The sequence below is a fragment of the Rhinolophus sinicus genome, chromosome 3, assembly GCF_057876585.1.
Source record: "Rhinolophus sinicus isolate RSI-liver-muscle chromosome 3, RSI-T2T, whole genome shotgun sequence".
Classification (NCBI taxonomy): domain Eukaryota; kingdom Metazoa; phylum Chordata; class Mammalia; order Chiroptera; family Rhinolophidae; genus Rhinolophus; species Rhinolophus sinicus.
In genome coordinates this window covers 89,432,862-89,448,861 of record NC_142503.1, presented here as the reverse complement: position 1 = coordinate 89,448,861, position 16,000 = coordinate 89,432,862, and the positions used below count along the sequence as shown (strand labels likewise).

General features: G+C 46.7%; 1 protein-coding gene across 1 annotated transcript in view; it reads right to left on the bottom strand.

The window, feature by feature from the left end:
* The window catches only part of MYH16 (myosin heavy chain 16), a 207,592-nt gene that overhangs the window by 69,804 nt on the left and 121,788 nt on the right, over positions 1-16,000 (bottom strand). The window lies entirely within an intron of this gene.

Genomic DNA, 16,000 nt, shown 5'->3' with positions numbered 1-16,000 from the left:
GGGGCCCAGGCACAAGGTGTTCAGAGCTCCTCACGTGATTCCAATGTATATTCGGGGCTAAGAACATTGATTGAGGTCAGAAACCAGCCCTGTGGGCAAGGGCCAAATGCCCAGAAACACCTGCACCTCCTAAAGGCATTAAAGGCTGACCGTGGGGCTGGAGGCCGTGGCGCCCAGCCAGGTGAGTGAGGAATGGATGGTGGCCCGGTTTCGTGCTGAGGGTGGCAGGGGCTTTTGGTGTGGCCATGTCCTCCCCCAGTGCTCTGTCTGGGTATTGACCAGACACCTTGCTCTTGTTTGGGGAGCAAGCCACAGAGACATGGGGGGCCCAATGAGGCTGCTGTGGTCTCGCCCGCCCCAAAGCTGGTGGTCTGCCGGGAGGGGCAGCTCCCAGACAGCCTTAGCTGGATCCGTCCTTGTTGAACTCTGCCTTGGTTTCCAGAAACTGTGCTCAGTGGCTCTTGGCTTGTTTCCAGGATGTGTAAGGACGATGTGGCAGATGTTAGGTGTCTGTTTATTCTGCAGAGCCCAGTTGGGGGTTTTCAGGGTGCAAGAAGCTGTGTCTAACCACACAGCCTATGGATCTGTGTGCCCTATGGCTTTGCTTGTGTTCCCTCTCCCTGAAATATCCCTTGGGACATTTTCATCTGTGGTAATTGTCCAGGTGATTCTGCCCCCTCCCACAAAAGCCTGGTCTCCTTGTGGGGGCAGTTTCCTGGCTCTCGGCCTCAAATGGAAAGGTGCTGGCTTGGGTAGTAGATGGCCATCAACCGTGATTGGATGGCTATCAGCTGGGGCTAGTTGGCCGTCAGCTGTAACCAGTGAGCCATTGGCCACTGATATAACTGCCGTGGCTGAGCTAGCAAATGCAGATTGCAGTTAGCAAGGGGTTGGTTGGTTGGTTGGTTGGTTGGCAGGCAGAGAAGCGGACAGCAGCTTGCGCATCGTGTGCAGCCTGCCTCCTGTGTCTCCAACCCAGCCGCCAGCGAGAATATAGTGGTATGAACCCCCCATCCATGGCTCCGTGGGTGTCCTTTTTGGTCTCACCAGGTCCTGCGTTCTTGTGCATGGAACCGGACCAGAGACCGCGCATGACACTCCTGCTTCCTTTTTGCCTCCCCTCTGGGAGGACGCCTGGCTGTGTGTCTTCCTGCATCAAATGTGGTGTCTGGACATGTCTTGCACATGTTGATAAAACCCTTTGGGGAGTCAAAGAATGCCAAGGTGGTGCCCTGTGCCCCTCCCCTGGGGCTCCACCCTAGCCCCAGGACTATCTACTTGTTCACCTATGCACCTTGGAGCAGAGGTTGGCTCAGTCTTTCCTGGGGAATAAGCCTCACTTACTTCAACCCCATATGTAGTTTTAGCTCAAAACAAACCCCACTTTGTTTGAAGTGACTGTTAGTGATGTAGGTCTGAACTTACTGACATCAAAAGATGTCCATGGTGTAGGTGGAGAAATGTGTCCCCAAACCGTGTATCAAGCTCCTGTTCTGTAATTAGCTCTTTGGCACCTAGGCAGAGTGCCTGGGGCTCATGGAGGGCGGTATGAGTATTTAAAGGTTAATTTGGAGGATGAATGGTGTCGTGCGGGGAAGCCTGCGGGGTCTCTGCTCCCGCTCCCCATACAAGAACGCAGGATATGGTGAGGCCAAAAAGGAACACCCACGGAGCCATAGGCAGGGGAGTCATACCACTACAGTCTCACTGGAGGCTGGGTTCACTGGACGTGCGACCTGCTGTCCCTTTTGTCTGCAACCCACCGGCGACTCTCTTTCACTCTCCTCCGTAGCCGCAGCAGTTATATTAGCGGCTAATTGGCTAACTGGCTACAGCTGACGGCCAATCAGCCACAGCTGACGGCCATCCACCACCCGAGCCAGCACTCCTCCACGTGAGGCCGAGAGCCTATAAACTACTTTCTGGGGCTCTGTCCCCACACTCCACCCCTACAGGTTCTCGCCTCACAATCCAGGTGACAAGCGTCTTCCGCGAGGGTCCCTGTGCCATATTAGCCTACTGACACCTACGGACGAAAAGAAACGGTAGTCTTAGGAACCAACAATGGCAAATCCCTTCCATCTGGGAGAATACATGCCAGCTTCTTGTCCTGGGAAAGGAGGGTTGCTGCCACTGGCACCTTTCCCGGTTTGTGGTACCAGACCTTTATGGCAGTGCTTGGGGTCCCTTGCATAGTTTCAACATGTAACAGAACAGGGGACCCCATAATAGGCCATAGTGAGAGCACATAGTTTCCTCGCAAAATCATCCCGGTATCGGGACCTCTGTATACTACAGTCACTTGTGGTGGCCACTCAGCCACCACCCCTGGCGTCACTTGCAAATCATGAATCAAACCGGCCCCCCATGGGGCTATCAGACCCAACCACCGACAGTGGGGGCTTTTGACCTGCCAGGGCCAAGTCCATTGCTGCCGTTCCCCTGCTTTCAAGCATGTGGGTGCTGGCAGCAAAATGTTCCCATTTCTGCCGTAGCCTGGCTTTAACAGAGTCTCACTGGTGGTAACTTGTAATTGAATGGGAGCGGCCGTTCGATGTAGCAGAGCTTCTACTGGTGCGGGCCCTCCCTTCCGTGGTCTCTCATTCAGGACTCTCAGGACGTCCCATAGACGCGAGGCCCAGTCACGCATCGTGGGAGGGTGTTTTGACACCCGGAGACCTTGCTTCAAAAGACCATTATAACGTTCAATCATGCCAGCTGCTTGCGGATTGTACAGGGTGTGAAACAACCATTGCACGTCCATCCTGGCAGCCCAGCGCTGCACTTCTTGCCCCGTAAAATGGGTATCCCTGTCACTTTCAATGACTTGGGGGCGCCCATAGAGGGCGCACAGTCGTGTAAGGGCGACCACTGTATGCCGCTGATCCGCAGCCGGACAGGGCCAAGCAAACATCAACCCCGTAGCAGTGTCCACTGCTGTAAATGCATATATCGCATTGCGGGCCTTAGGCAGGGGTCCAATGTAATCCACTTGCCAGCGAGTGAGGGGCACCCTCCCTCGCGTAATCTGCTGTGTCTCCCAGGGGAGCCTCCGCCTTTGGGGGCTGTCCTGGGCACAGACGGCACAGTCATAGCAGGCATCTGCTATCTCCTGCCATTTCAAAGGCAGGCCCCAGCGTCTGCTCACCTGCCACATGGTTCGGCTTCCAGCGTGTTGTAATTTCCTATGCAGCCAATGGGCCACATCAGTGGCAGGAGCCCGCTCTAACCATCGTACCCGTGCTAGGGCGTCTGCTTCATCATTACCTGGGGACACTAAGGGGGAGTGACCTGTGACATGCATTAAGGTCACCTCCTTTTTCTGCCCTAGGTCCCAGAGGTCCTGCCACATGGCTTGACCCCACAGTGGACGGTGTCCCACCAACCAGTTTTGGTGTTTCCATGTAGGCAGCCACAGCGTTAGGCCCCGGAACACCGCCCAGCTGTCAGTGCAAATAACTAGGGGCCCAGGCTCGTGGCTGATCACCATCCACACAGCCCGTAATTCAGCCCACTGGCTACTCTGGCCCATCCCAGTATCAAACCAAATGGTGTCTGTTTTGGGCTGCACACCAATAGCCGTCCAAACAGCTGCAGCCCCTCGGCTAGAACCATCGGTAAACCAGGCATCCTCAGGTACTGGGGACTGTCCTTCTTTGTAGGGCGAGGGCTCCAAGTCCTCCCCTCTAGGCAGAGCACTTGGCTCAGCCTGGGCTACAAGCTCCACAGGCCCCAGGACCTGTTGTAGCTCTGTGCTCAAAGGGCTTGAACTAAGGGTGCTACGTTGCTCCAAGTAGGCACCCCACTTGGCGAGGGTGGTGGTCTGTGCCACCCCCGTTTTGGGTCCCTGGGTCCACGTACGGACCCACCCATCCCTGGACAGGATACATTGTTATAACCAACACGCGTGCCGTTCCTGTGATGGCTTCTGTGGCCACTAGGGCTGCATACACAGCAGCCAGCTGTTTCTCTATTAGAGAGTAGCGGACCTCCGCTCCTTTCCATAATTGGGACCAAAATCCCACTGGCAACCGGAGACGCTCCTGCCGTTGCCAGAGGCCCCATCCATACCCCTCTTGGGTTACATGAACATCAAGTTCAAATGGGCGGCCTGGGTCCACTACTTGCAGAGCCTGTGCCTGCTGCACTGCTCGTTTCGTGGCAACAAAGGCTTGCTCTATAGCCTCAGTCCAATCCCATGAGGTCCCCTTTTTTATCATATTGTACAAGGGCCTTGTCATTTGTGCTAAATGGGGTACAAATGCCCGCCAATATCCTAGCAGACCCAAATACGTCTGCAGTTGGGAGACCTTGGTCGGCCGGGGAAAGGCTTGTATTTTGTCAATGATTGCCTCAGGTATAACCTTCGTCTTACCCGACCACACAACACCCAAAAACTTGACGGATAAGCCAGGGCCTTGGACTTTTTCCTCATTCACCTCCCAGCCGCGTGACTTCAGGTGGCGGAGAAGAGAGGGAGCTGCTTGCTCTAAATCAGAAAGAGAACCTGAGGTTAACAGAATGTCATCAACATAATGAAACAAGGCCACAGAGGATGGGTGATCCCACTGTGCCAAATCCTGGGCCACAAGCCCGTGGCAGATAGTGGGGCTGTGCAAGTATCCTTGCGGAAGGACTTGAAAAGTCCACTGACGCCCATCCCACGTAAAAGCAAACTGCTCTTGACACTCGGGTGCAATGTCAATGGAAAAAAAAGCATTGGCCAAGTCCACTACATAGTGATATGTCCCTAGGCGGACAGTCAGACGATCCATTAAATCATGAATTGAAGGCACTGCAGCGTGCAAGGGTGGCGTCACCTTATTTAACTCCCTATAGTCCACAGTCATTCGCCAGGTCCCATCTGGCTTCTTGACAGGCCATACTGGGGAGTTAAAGGGACTGTGCGTTGGCCTCACAATATGTGCCTTCTCCAATTCCAATATTGTACGACCGATCTCCTCCTGTCCTCCTGGCAGGCGATACTGTCGCACTGTAACCACGCGCCAGGGCTGTGGCAACGCTTGAGGAGGGTGGTGAGCATGCCCGCGTGTCACCGCTTTCACCACCCGGATCCGGAGACGGAACTCTCCTACCGACGTCTGTAAGCTGAGGCCATGTAGCACGTCCACCCCTAGAATATACTCCGGAACGGGGGAGACATAAACCTTGTAGGTACGAGGAGGGAGCCTTCCTATACCCAGTGGTAAGGAAACGGCTTTCACAGTCACAGTTTTTCCCCCGTAGCCATCAATGCAGACTGCTGGTCCGGGGAACAGTTCTGGGTTCCCATAAACGAGACTGCAGTCAGCACCAGTGTCAACTAGAGCCAAAACCCTCTGTACATTCGAAGGGGACCAATGTATGGACAGTTCCACGTGGGGCCTCCGGTCCCTGCTCGTCCCCTCTGACCGGGTACCTTGGCCCCACCCCTAATCAAGCTGCAAGGAGTCGGCCTCAAGCGGCTGCATGAAGTCCTGGAGGGACACGGGTCGCGCTTTGCCAGACTCCTCCTTTATGTTTCTTCGGAATTGTTGTTCCGGACGCAACTGTTTCCAAAGTTCAAGCAGGAGTGCATTGGGTTGCTGGTCTATTTTTTCCTGATCAACCCCTGCTGCCACGAGATCACGCCACATCTGTGCGCGTGTTACTCTCTGAGGCCCGCTACCTCGCCCCTTTACCTTTGGTGTGGGCTTCCAGGTCTCAACTGTGCGGACCTCCTGTCTTAACTTCCTTCGCCTCCGGCTTTCAACATCCCCTAGGGTGGCCATGGCAGTTGTAACTTCATGGATCCGTCGCCCTACGTACGGTGTAAGAATAGCAACCAAGGATCCAAAAGCACTCGCAGGTGCAGTGTCCAAAACCAGATCTCTCATGCTGGCAGTAAAAAGCTCGTCATCTGGGCCCTGCATGTTGAGGTTAAAAATAGCATGTCTCATACCCATTTCACGGATTATTTGCGTAAGTTCTGTATATGACTGCCATTGACTCACAGTGTCTGGCAGCTCGCCAGCCTGTTCCCATACTGTGCGTACCGCAGCTGTGAGCCACGCCATTAGAGAATGGTTGCCCTGGTTGTTGGCCAACCTATGGCAGTTTTGTAACCTTTGTCGCAGGGATGGATGCACTGTCACGAAGGCTAGCTTTTCCATCTCGCCTGGGGAGCAGAGAATGTTGTCTGCTCCCTCATCCCATAAACGTAACAGCCAAGCCGAGACTGGCTCTCCAGGGCGTTGTCTGTACCGCCTCCCCAGCTCCTGCAACTCAGTGGGAGTGTTTGGGGTATAGGTAGTGAACTCAGTCACAGCTGGGTTGCCGGCAGCAATGCCCCCGGGGCCCAAAGGTTGCTCACGTTTTACCCTTTGCTTCAAGATTGGCCGGGCTTGGGGGTTGGGAGCTACATTGTCTCCACTTGCTTCCTCCGCCTCTGCCTCAGAGTCTCCACCTTGGGGCCCCTGTTCTAACAGGCGGACCCGGGCTTCCAGCACGTCCAACCGGGACACCTGGTCAGGCACCTGGGCCCTTGCATTAAGCACATTTTCCGTGTTGAGACTCAAAGCCGTGAGGAACATCCAGCCCACGCGGCCGGCTGTAGCCTTCTCCTCCTCCGGCAACTGCTCAGCCAGAGCCTGTAGGGCCCTCTCCACGCTCGCCGGAGAGCCGTCCATGTCCTCCCACCCCTCCTTGGGGGTCCAACTCCTGAGAACAGTGGCCACTGGACACCATACACTGTGTGGGGGCCACACATCCTCCTGCCCAGAGTCAGACGCCATTCCTACCTGGTTGGAATCTTGCTCACCATGCCAGGTGTCTGAGTGGGTGGAGGCCTTGGTGTAAGATGTCCACAACTCTAGGAGCCCACGGCAGCAGCAGATCAACAAAAGGAAGACGACACTTGCTTTGGCCAACAGGGCAGAATGCCATCTGGAGGTTTGAGTCTCCCAGGTAGACCGTGCCTCCCATTCCCGGTGTCGCTCTTCACGGGCCTCCCGAAGCTGAGCTTTTACATGCAAAAACTGCTTCACCATCCTTCGGTAGGCCTTGGCCAGCACCACACCCTGCTCGCTGCGCCATTTGTCGTGCGGGGAAGCCTGCGGGGTCTCTGCTCCCGCTCCCCATACAACGCAGGATATGGTGAGGCCAAAAAGGAACACCCACGGAGCCATAGGCAGGGGAGTCATACCACTACGGTCTCACTGGAGGCTGGGTTCACTGGACGTGCGACCTGCTGTCCCTTTTGTCTGCAACCCACCGGCGACTCTCTTTCACTCTCCTCCACTCTCCTCCGTAGCCGCAGCAGTTATATTAGCGGCTAATTGGCTAACTGGCTACAGCTGACGGCCAATCAGCCATAGCTGACGGCCATCCACCACCCGAGCCAGCACTCCTCCACGTGAGGCCGAGAGCCTGTAAACTACTTTCTGGGGCTCTGTCCCCACAATGGGGTTATTGGGAGTTAATGCTCAACACATTTCTGAAATATTTCATTTTCTTAAGTTGTGGGTATGTGTTAATGTAAAATCAGAAAAATACTGCTTTAGAGAAGCCAGCTCCTGGATACAGAGATACAGTATATTTTAATCTAACATAGTTCCTGAAAGATGCTCACAGTCAAAGCTTGGCTAGATCTAGAAAGTATAGGAAAAACCCGAGTGGGCTGTAATGCCGCACCCAGGGAAAGAGACCCAGTGCCAAGACTTGGTCAGGGGTCCTTGGCTGGGCCACCTGACATAAAGCAAGGGTCTCACAGTCTATGTGGACCAGGAGAGCTGGCCTGACCTGGGTGTGTGTGCCTTGCCAGATAACACCATGAAGACCCTATTTTCAAGCAAGAATTACATGGCTTGTTTAAGGAAGCAGAAGTATCTAATACATATTAACTTATAATTAGTACTTAAAGGTCTTCAACCTAAAACTCTTTTATCTATAAAAGATCATTTCCCTAGAGTTCTCAATATGATAAAGTCTGAGTTTTATTTGATATAAAGAGAAAAGGGTTTTTATTTTTAATCTCCTTAAGTCTGGTGTCCAAGTAAAATTACTGGGCCTGGATCAATGCTTCAGTGACCTATAGACTGATTCCCTAACAGTAGAAAAGGTCAGGGACATCTGGGGCAGGGGTGTTCCCTTCATAGTCTCCTGCCCCACTTGGGTCCACACCTGGAAGGCTCAGGCCTGCTCTTCAGGAACTAATCACCAATGAAGATGTGCTCTGACTTGGTGTAGGGACAAAAGAGTTAGTCAGGGTTCCCCCGCCCCAGCCATCTGGTGACCCTGACCCCGCGACCCACAGGACACATGACATAGAATGTTGCACAGGCGCTGTCCGTCCTGTAGATGTTGTCGTTTGTATATGCTATGTAAGTACCTTGGCTGTGTGCCGCTATTGTCTCTATATGGTATGAAGGGGTCTGGCTATTGTACGAGGCTGGCTGCTGTGGGGGCTGCCGCTGAGACATGGGGCTGCCGTGTGCCGTACTGTGCTGTGCTGCGGGATGGGACCAGCAATGAGGCTGCTGGTTGGACCCTGAGGAACCCTGGCTGTGCCCAGAAAGCCTGTGAATAAAGCACGTCTACTCTGCCTTCGGCTCCACACATCTTCCAGCTCCTAGGGTCGTGGATACCTTACCCCTGGGACCACAACCCACTCAGCCACTTGGGGTAATGGGATGCTTTGCTCAGATGACTCAACAGCTGAGAATCCTGGCCTGCCAAGGGTATATATGATTTTCCTTTTCTTTGGGAGGAAGATTGACCATTTTTCTAGATGTGATGTGGTAGGAGAAAGCAGAGGCGGTAAACTGAGTCGAGGCTATTTACTATTTGTGTGATCTTAACTCTCCCAGGCTGTTGCATCTATGAAAGAAACCAGGTGCTTTGATGTGTGTTCTGAAGGCTAAATGTGGTGACAACCGGATGGCCCAGCTCTAGCTGCTCCTATTCTTTCTTTTCCTCACTAGATGAGGTGGCAACAGTGGCTGGCAGTCAGCTTAGAGCTCAATAAGGCCAAGATGAGCAGGCCTTAATGAGAAGAAATATCACCAATCTCACCCCGGACCCAGCTTCTGAACCAATCTCACCCCGGACCCAGCTTCTGAACCACCAAAGGGGTATGTCCGAAATGTGGTATTTAGAGTAGTTGTGGTAAAATACATCCTTATTGAGTTTCTCTGGCTTGAAAATATTTAATAGATTCTGAACTTGCGAGCTCTAATTGAGGGTCTTTAAGGAAAGGGGTAGAGAGATCATGGTTAGAGCTAGACTGGTGTTGTCAGAAAGCTATGTGTCATTACCTTTGTGGCTGCGAGTCTGGGAGTTATGTTCTAATGGCAGAAGGTGCTGCTTATAATTGAAAATTCACTTGCTGCCACTCATCTGGAAACAGGAAATGAGGGGCCAAAGGTTATCTCTTAGTAGAAGCATCTAGTCATTCGACATGTAAGGTCTTGCCTAGGACTTGAACGCTGCCTTCTATCTTCCCTTTTCCATCCACCCCAACCTCGCTAAATACAGATCTTGGGTTAACCTCCAGGCCAATACTGTTTTTTGGTGAATCCTTTCAAGAATGCCCTGACCAGGAGGTTTCCCTTAGAATACAATAGCATTGTATCTACATGGGTTTTATGATTCGCCACTGTCTATGTCCCACCTTAACTATCTATGGGCGTCACTGCATCCCAGTAGGCTTAGGGCTCTCAGAGGGCAGAGATTGGTTCAGTCTGGGCAAGTGGAGCTGATGATGTTTTCCCGGCCAGCAAATAGAGGGGCTGTAATCATTCCTTGAATCGCCATACGACTCTGAAGCACATCTCTACTTAGCTTCGTTAGTTTAGAACAGTCCCTAAGATTCACCCCACCCAGGGAAGATGGAACTATGAAACTAAAGACTTGTGTTTTTATCCTACATTACCATGGATTTTAAAAAATTACAATTCGTGTGCCACAGAATTCATCCTTTTAAAGTATATAATCAGTGGTTTTTAGTATACTCACAAGGCTGTGCAACCATCACCACTAGCTAATTCCAGAATATATTCATCACCTCAAATAGAAACCCCGTACCTATTAAACAGTCGTTCCTCAATCCCCACTCACCCCCAGCCTCTGGGGATCACAAATCTACTTTCTGTCTCTATGGATTTGCCTATTCTGAATATTTCATATCAATGGAATCATATAATATATGGCCTTTTGTGCTTGGCTTCTTTCACTCAGAATAATGTTTTCAAGGTTCATCCATGTTGTAGCATGTGTCAGTACTTTATTCCTTTTTATGGCTGAATAATATTCCATTGTATGGATAGACCGCCTTTTGTTTATCTGTTCATTAGTTGGTGGACATTTGGGTTGTTTCCACTGTTTAGCTATTATGAAGAATGCTGCTATAAACATTTGTGTACACGTTTTAATGTGGATATATTTTCAATTCTCTTGGGCATATACCTAGGAGTAGAAGTGACAGACCATATGGTAACGATGTTTAACTCTTTGAGGAACTGTCTGTGTTAAGCTGAATAATCCCTGCCCCCCAATATCTTCATCTCAAATCCCCAGAACCTGTGAATGTTACCTGAAATGACAAAGGGACTGTGTAATCATGATTAAGTTAAGGATCTTGACGCAGGGAGATTATCCTGGATTATCTGGATGGGCCCAATGTAATCACATTGATCCTTATAATAAGAAGGACGCAGGACAAGTCAGAGCAGGTGATAAGACAGAAGCAGAGATTAGTATGCTGTGCTTTGAGGGAGGGGTCATAAGCTCAGGAACACAGGTGGTCCCACTAGAAGCTGAAAAAGGCAAGGATTCTCAACTCAGAGGCTCCAGGAGGAACCAGCCCCACTAACATCTTGACTGTATTCCGGTGACACTGATTATAAACTTCTGATCTTCGGAACTGTAAGAGAGTAAGTCTGTGTTGTTTCAAGCCACTACATTTGTGGTAATTTTGTAGTAGCAATAGGACACAAATATGTTGCCAAACTGTTTTCCCAAGCAGCTGCACCATTGTATATTCTCCGACATTCTTACAACACTTGTTACTGCCCATTTTTGGATTATAACCATCTAGTGGGTGCGAAGGGCTATGTTGTTGTAATTTTGATATGTTATCCTAATGACTAATGATAATGAACATTTTTTTCATGTGCTTATTGGCTATTTGTATATCTTCTTCGGAAAAATATATTCAAACCCTTTGTCTACTTTTTAAAAATCAAGTAATTTGTCTTTTTGCTGAGTAGTAAGAGTTCTTTATATAGTCTAGGTACTAGACTCTTTTCAGGTATGCGATTTGCAAATATTTTCTCCCATTTTATGGGTTGTCTTTTTAATTCTTGATAGAATCCTGAAAGCACAAAGTTTTAAATTTTGAAACAGTCCAATTTATCTACTTTTTTCTTTGGTTGCTTGTACTTTAAGTATCATATCTAAGAATCCATTGTATAATTCAAGGTTATGAACACTTGTGTTTTCTTCTAAGAGTTTTATTGTTTTAGCTCTTATGTCATTGATCCATTTTGAGTTAATTTTTGTAAATAGTAGGGGTCCAATTTTATTGTTTTACATGTGGACATTCAGTTGTCACAGCACCATTTGTTAAAAAGACTATTCTCTCCCCATTGAATGGTCTTAACACCCTTGTCAAACATCAGTTGACCATACATATGGGGGTTTATTTGTGGACTCGAATTCTCATTCATTGATCTATATGTTTATCCTTATGCCAGCACAACACAGATTTGATTACTGTAGGTTTGTACTATGTTTTGAAATTGGGAAGTGTGAGTCTTCCAACTTTGTTCTTTTTCAAGATTATTTTGGCTGTGTGTGTGTGTGTGTGTGTGTGTGTGTGTGTAGATTCCATAGGATTTTCTACATTCAAGATTATGTCATCTGCAAATAGAGACGGTTTTACTTCTTTCTTTCCAATCTGAATGCTTTTTATTTCTTTTTCTTGCCTAATTAACCTATTTAGAACTTCCAATACTATGTTGAATAAAAATGGCAAGTGTGTACATCCTCGTCTTGTTTCCTGATCTTACGGGGAGAGCTTTCAGTCTTTTGCCATTAAGTGTGATGCCAGCTGTCGGTTTTATATTGATGACTTTATCAGGTTAAGGAAGTTCCCTTTTATTCCTAGTTTGTTGAATGTTTTTTAAAATCTGGATGGGTGCTGGAGTTTGTCAAATGCTTTTCCTACATTTGTTGAGATAATCATGTGTGTTTTCCCTCTATAGTTATTTTATTAATATGATATATTGATTTCACATGTTGAACTACCCTTGTATTCTTTGGTTAAATGCCTGTTGGTCATGATGCATAATCCTGTTCATATGTTGATACATATTGTTTTTTAGAATTTGTTAAGGATTTTGCGTGTATACTCTGAGGAATATTGGTCTGTACTTTTTCTTGTAATGTTTTTGTCTGTTTTGGTATCAAGGTAATGTTGGACTCATAGAATGAGCTAGAAACTTCCCTCTTTTTTGTTTTTTGGAAGAGTTTGTGAAGGATTGCTTCTTTAAATGTTTGGGAAAACTCACCAATGAAGTCAATAATCCCATCTCTTGTTATAGGTCTATTAAGGTTTTCTATTTTTGAGTCACTTTTAATAGTTTGTATGTTTCTAGGAATTTGTCCATTGTTAGATTATCTAATTTGTGTGCATAGTTTGTTCATATCGTCTCTAATCTTTTTTATTTCTATGATTAGTAGTAATGTCCCCACTTTCACTGCTAGTTTTTTTTTTTTTTTTTTTTTTTTTTTTTTTAGGGGAACACAACTTTATTGGGGAACAGTGTGTACGTCCAAGACTTTTTTCCAAGTCAAGTTGTTGTCCTTTCAATCTTAGTTGTGGAGGGTGCCATTCAGCTTCAAGTTGTTCTTTCAGTCTTAGTTGTGGAGGGCGCAGCTCAGCTTCAGGTCCAGTTGCCGTTGCTACTTGCAGGGGGCACAGCCCACCATCCCTTGCGGGAGTTGAACCGGCAACCTTGTGGTTGAGAGGACGCACTCCAACCAACGGAGCCATCCGGGAGCTCAGCGAAAGCTCAGATCAATTTTAGTTGCAGGGGGCGCTGCCTACCATCCCTTGCAGTACTAGAGGAATTGAACTGGCAACCTTGTGGTTGAGAGCCCACTGGCCCATGTGGGAATCCAACCTGCAGCCTTCAGAGTTAGGAGCATGGAGCTCTAACCGCCTGAGCCACCGGGCCGGCCCCCTCACTGCTAGTTTTGATAACTTGGGTCTTCTCTGTTTTTCTTGGTTAGTCTAGCTAAAGATTTGTCATTTTTATTGATCTTTTGAACCAATCTTTTGGTTTCATTGATTTCCCCCCTTTAATTTTTCATTCTCTGTTTTGTTTAATTCCACTCTAGTATTTAATATTTCTTTCTTTTGCTTGTTTTGGATTTAGTTTGCTCTTATTTTTCTAGTCTTAAAGGTTTAAATTTAGTTTATGGATTTGAGATCTTTCTACTTTTCTAATGTATGTATTTATGGCTTTATATTTCCCTCTAAGCTCTGCTTTAGTTTCTTCTCATCAGTTTTGGTATGTTGTGTTTTTATTTCATTCATCTAAAAGTATTTTCTAATTCTCTTGGGATTTTTATTTGATCCATTGGTTATTTAGAAGTGTGTTGTTTAATTTCCACAAATTTGTGAATTTCCCAAGTTTTATTCTATTATTGTTTTCTAATTTCATTGCATTGTTGTTGGAGAATACACTTTGCATGATTTCAGTCCTTTTAAATTTGTTGAGACATGTTTTATGGCCTAACACATGGTTTGTCATGGAGAACATTCCATGTGCTCTTGAAAAGAATGTGTATATTCTATTGCTTGATTTAGATATCTGTTAGATGTGGTTGATTTTTAGTGTTGTTCAAATCTTACCTTGTTGGTATTCTGCCTAGTTTTCCATCATTATCAAATGTGGGGTTTGATACCGTATTTTCCCCAAAATAACACCTAACCGGAAAATAAGCCCTAGCATGATTTTTCAGGATGCTTGTAATACCATATAAGCTCTACCTCCAAAATAAGCCCCAGTTAATATCATCAGCCAGACTGATGCATTTAGCACATCTGTTGCAACACACGACAGTTGTATTGAATTATGAAATAATATTAATATACAATTAAATATAAATATTATTGACATTAATACTTAAAATAAATGATAATGTAAATTATAATTAAGTATTTGTAAATACCCAAGCAGGACCTCAAGACTTATTGCCGAATGACCAAGCAGAGTACAGATACAACACACGAATAACATGAGCACTTGATAATGAATGGATGTGGTTGTGTCTCATATGAATCTTCATAATTCAATACGTCGTGTGTTGTAACAGACATACTTAGTGCACTCATGTGAAATAAAGAAACTTTTTCTGAATTTTAGTGCCTGCAATTTTTTGTTGCTTTTGTGTGGACCATCCTTTTTTTTTCTTCTTTTTTTTCTTTTTAAATTATTGGGGTGACAATTGTTAGTAAAATTACATAGATTTCAGGTGTACAATTCTGTATTACATCATTTATAAATCCCATTGTGTATTCACCACCCAGAGTCAGTTCTCCTTCCATCACCATATATTTGATCCCCCTTACCCTCATCTCCCACCCCCCAACCCCCTTACCCTCTGGTAACCACTAAACTGTTGTCTGTGTTTATGAGGTTTTGTTTCTCATTTGTTTGTCTTGTTCTTTTGTTGTTTTTGGTTTATATACCACATATCAGTGAAATCATATGGTTCTCTGCTTTTTCTGTCTGACTTATTTCGCTTAGCATCATACTCTCAAGATCCATCCATGTTGTCACAAATGTTCCTATATCATCTTTTCTTACCGTCGAATAGTATTCCATTGTGCATACATACCACAACTTCTTTATCCATTCATCTATCGAAAGACATTTTGGTTGTTTCCATGTCTTGGCCACAGTAAACAAAGCTGCAATGAACATTGGAGCACACATGTCTATATGTATAAATGTTTTCAGATTTTTGGGGTAGATACCCAGGAGAGGGATTGCTGGGTCATATGATAATTCTATTCGTAATTTTTTGAGGAACCTCCACACTGCCTTCCATAATGGCTGCACCAGTCTGCATTCCCATCAACAGTGTATGAGGGTTCCTTTTTCTCCACAGCCTGTCCAACACTTGTTACTCTTTGTCTTGTTGATGATAGCCATTCTGACTGGGGTGAGGTGATATCTCATTGTGGTTTTGATTTGCATTTCTCTGATGATTAGTGATGTTGAGCATTTTTCATATGTCTATTTGCCATTTGTATGTCCTCTTTGGAGAAATGTCTCTTCAGGTTGCCTGCCCATTTTTCAATTGGGTTGTTTGTTTTTTTGTTGTTGAGTTTCATGAGTTCCTTGTATATTTTGAATATTAGCCCCTTATTGGAGGCACTGTTTGCAAAAATCTTCTCCCATTCAGTTGGTGGCCTCTTTATTTTGTCGATGGTTTCTTTTGCTGTGCAGAAGCTTTTAACTTTCATGTAGTCCCATTAGTTTATTTTAGCTTTTACTTCCCTTGCCTTTGGAGTCAAATTCATGAAATGCTCTTTGAATCCAAGGTCCATAAGTTAGTAGCTATGTTTCCTTCTATGCAGTTTATTGAGTCAGGTCTTATGCTTAAGTCTTTGATCCATTTTTAATTAATTTGGTACATGGTGACAGATAGCAGTCCAGTTTCATTCTTTTGCATGTGGCTATCCAATTCTCCCAGTACCATTTATCGAAGAGGCTGTCTTTCCTCCATTGTATGTTTTAGCTTCTTTGTCAAAAATTATCTGTCCATATTTATGTGGTTTTATTTCTGGGTTCTCAATTCTATTCCATTGGTCTATGTGTCTGTTTTTCTGCCAATACCATGCTGTTTTGATTATTGTAGCCCTGTAGTACAAGCCAAAGTCAGGGAGTGTGATACCTCCAGTATTGTTCTTGTTTCTTAAGATTGCTTTGGCTCTTCGGGGTCTTTT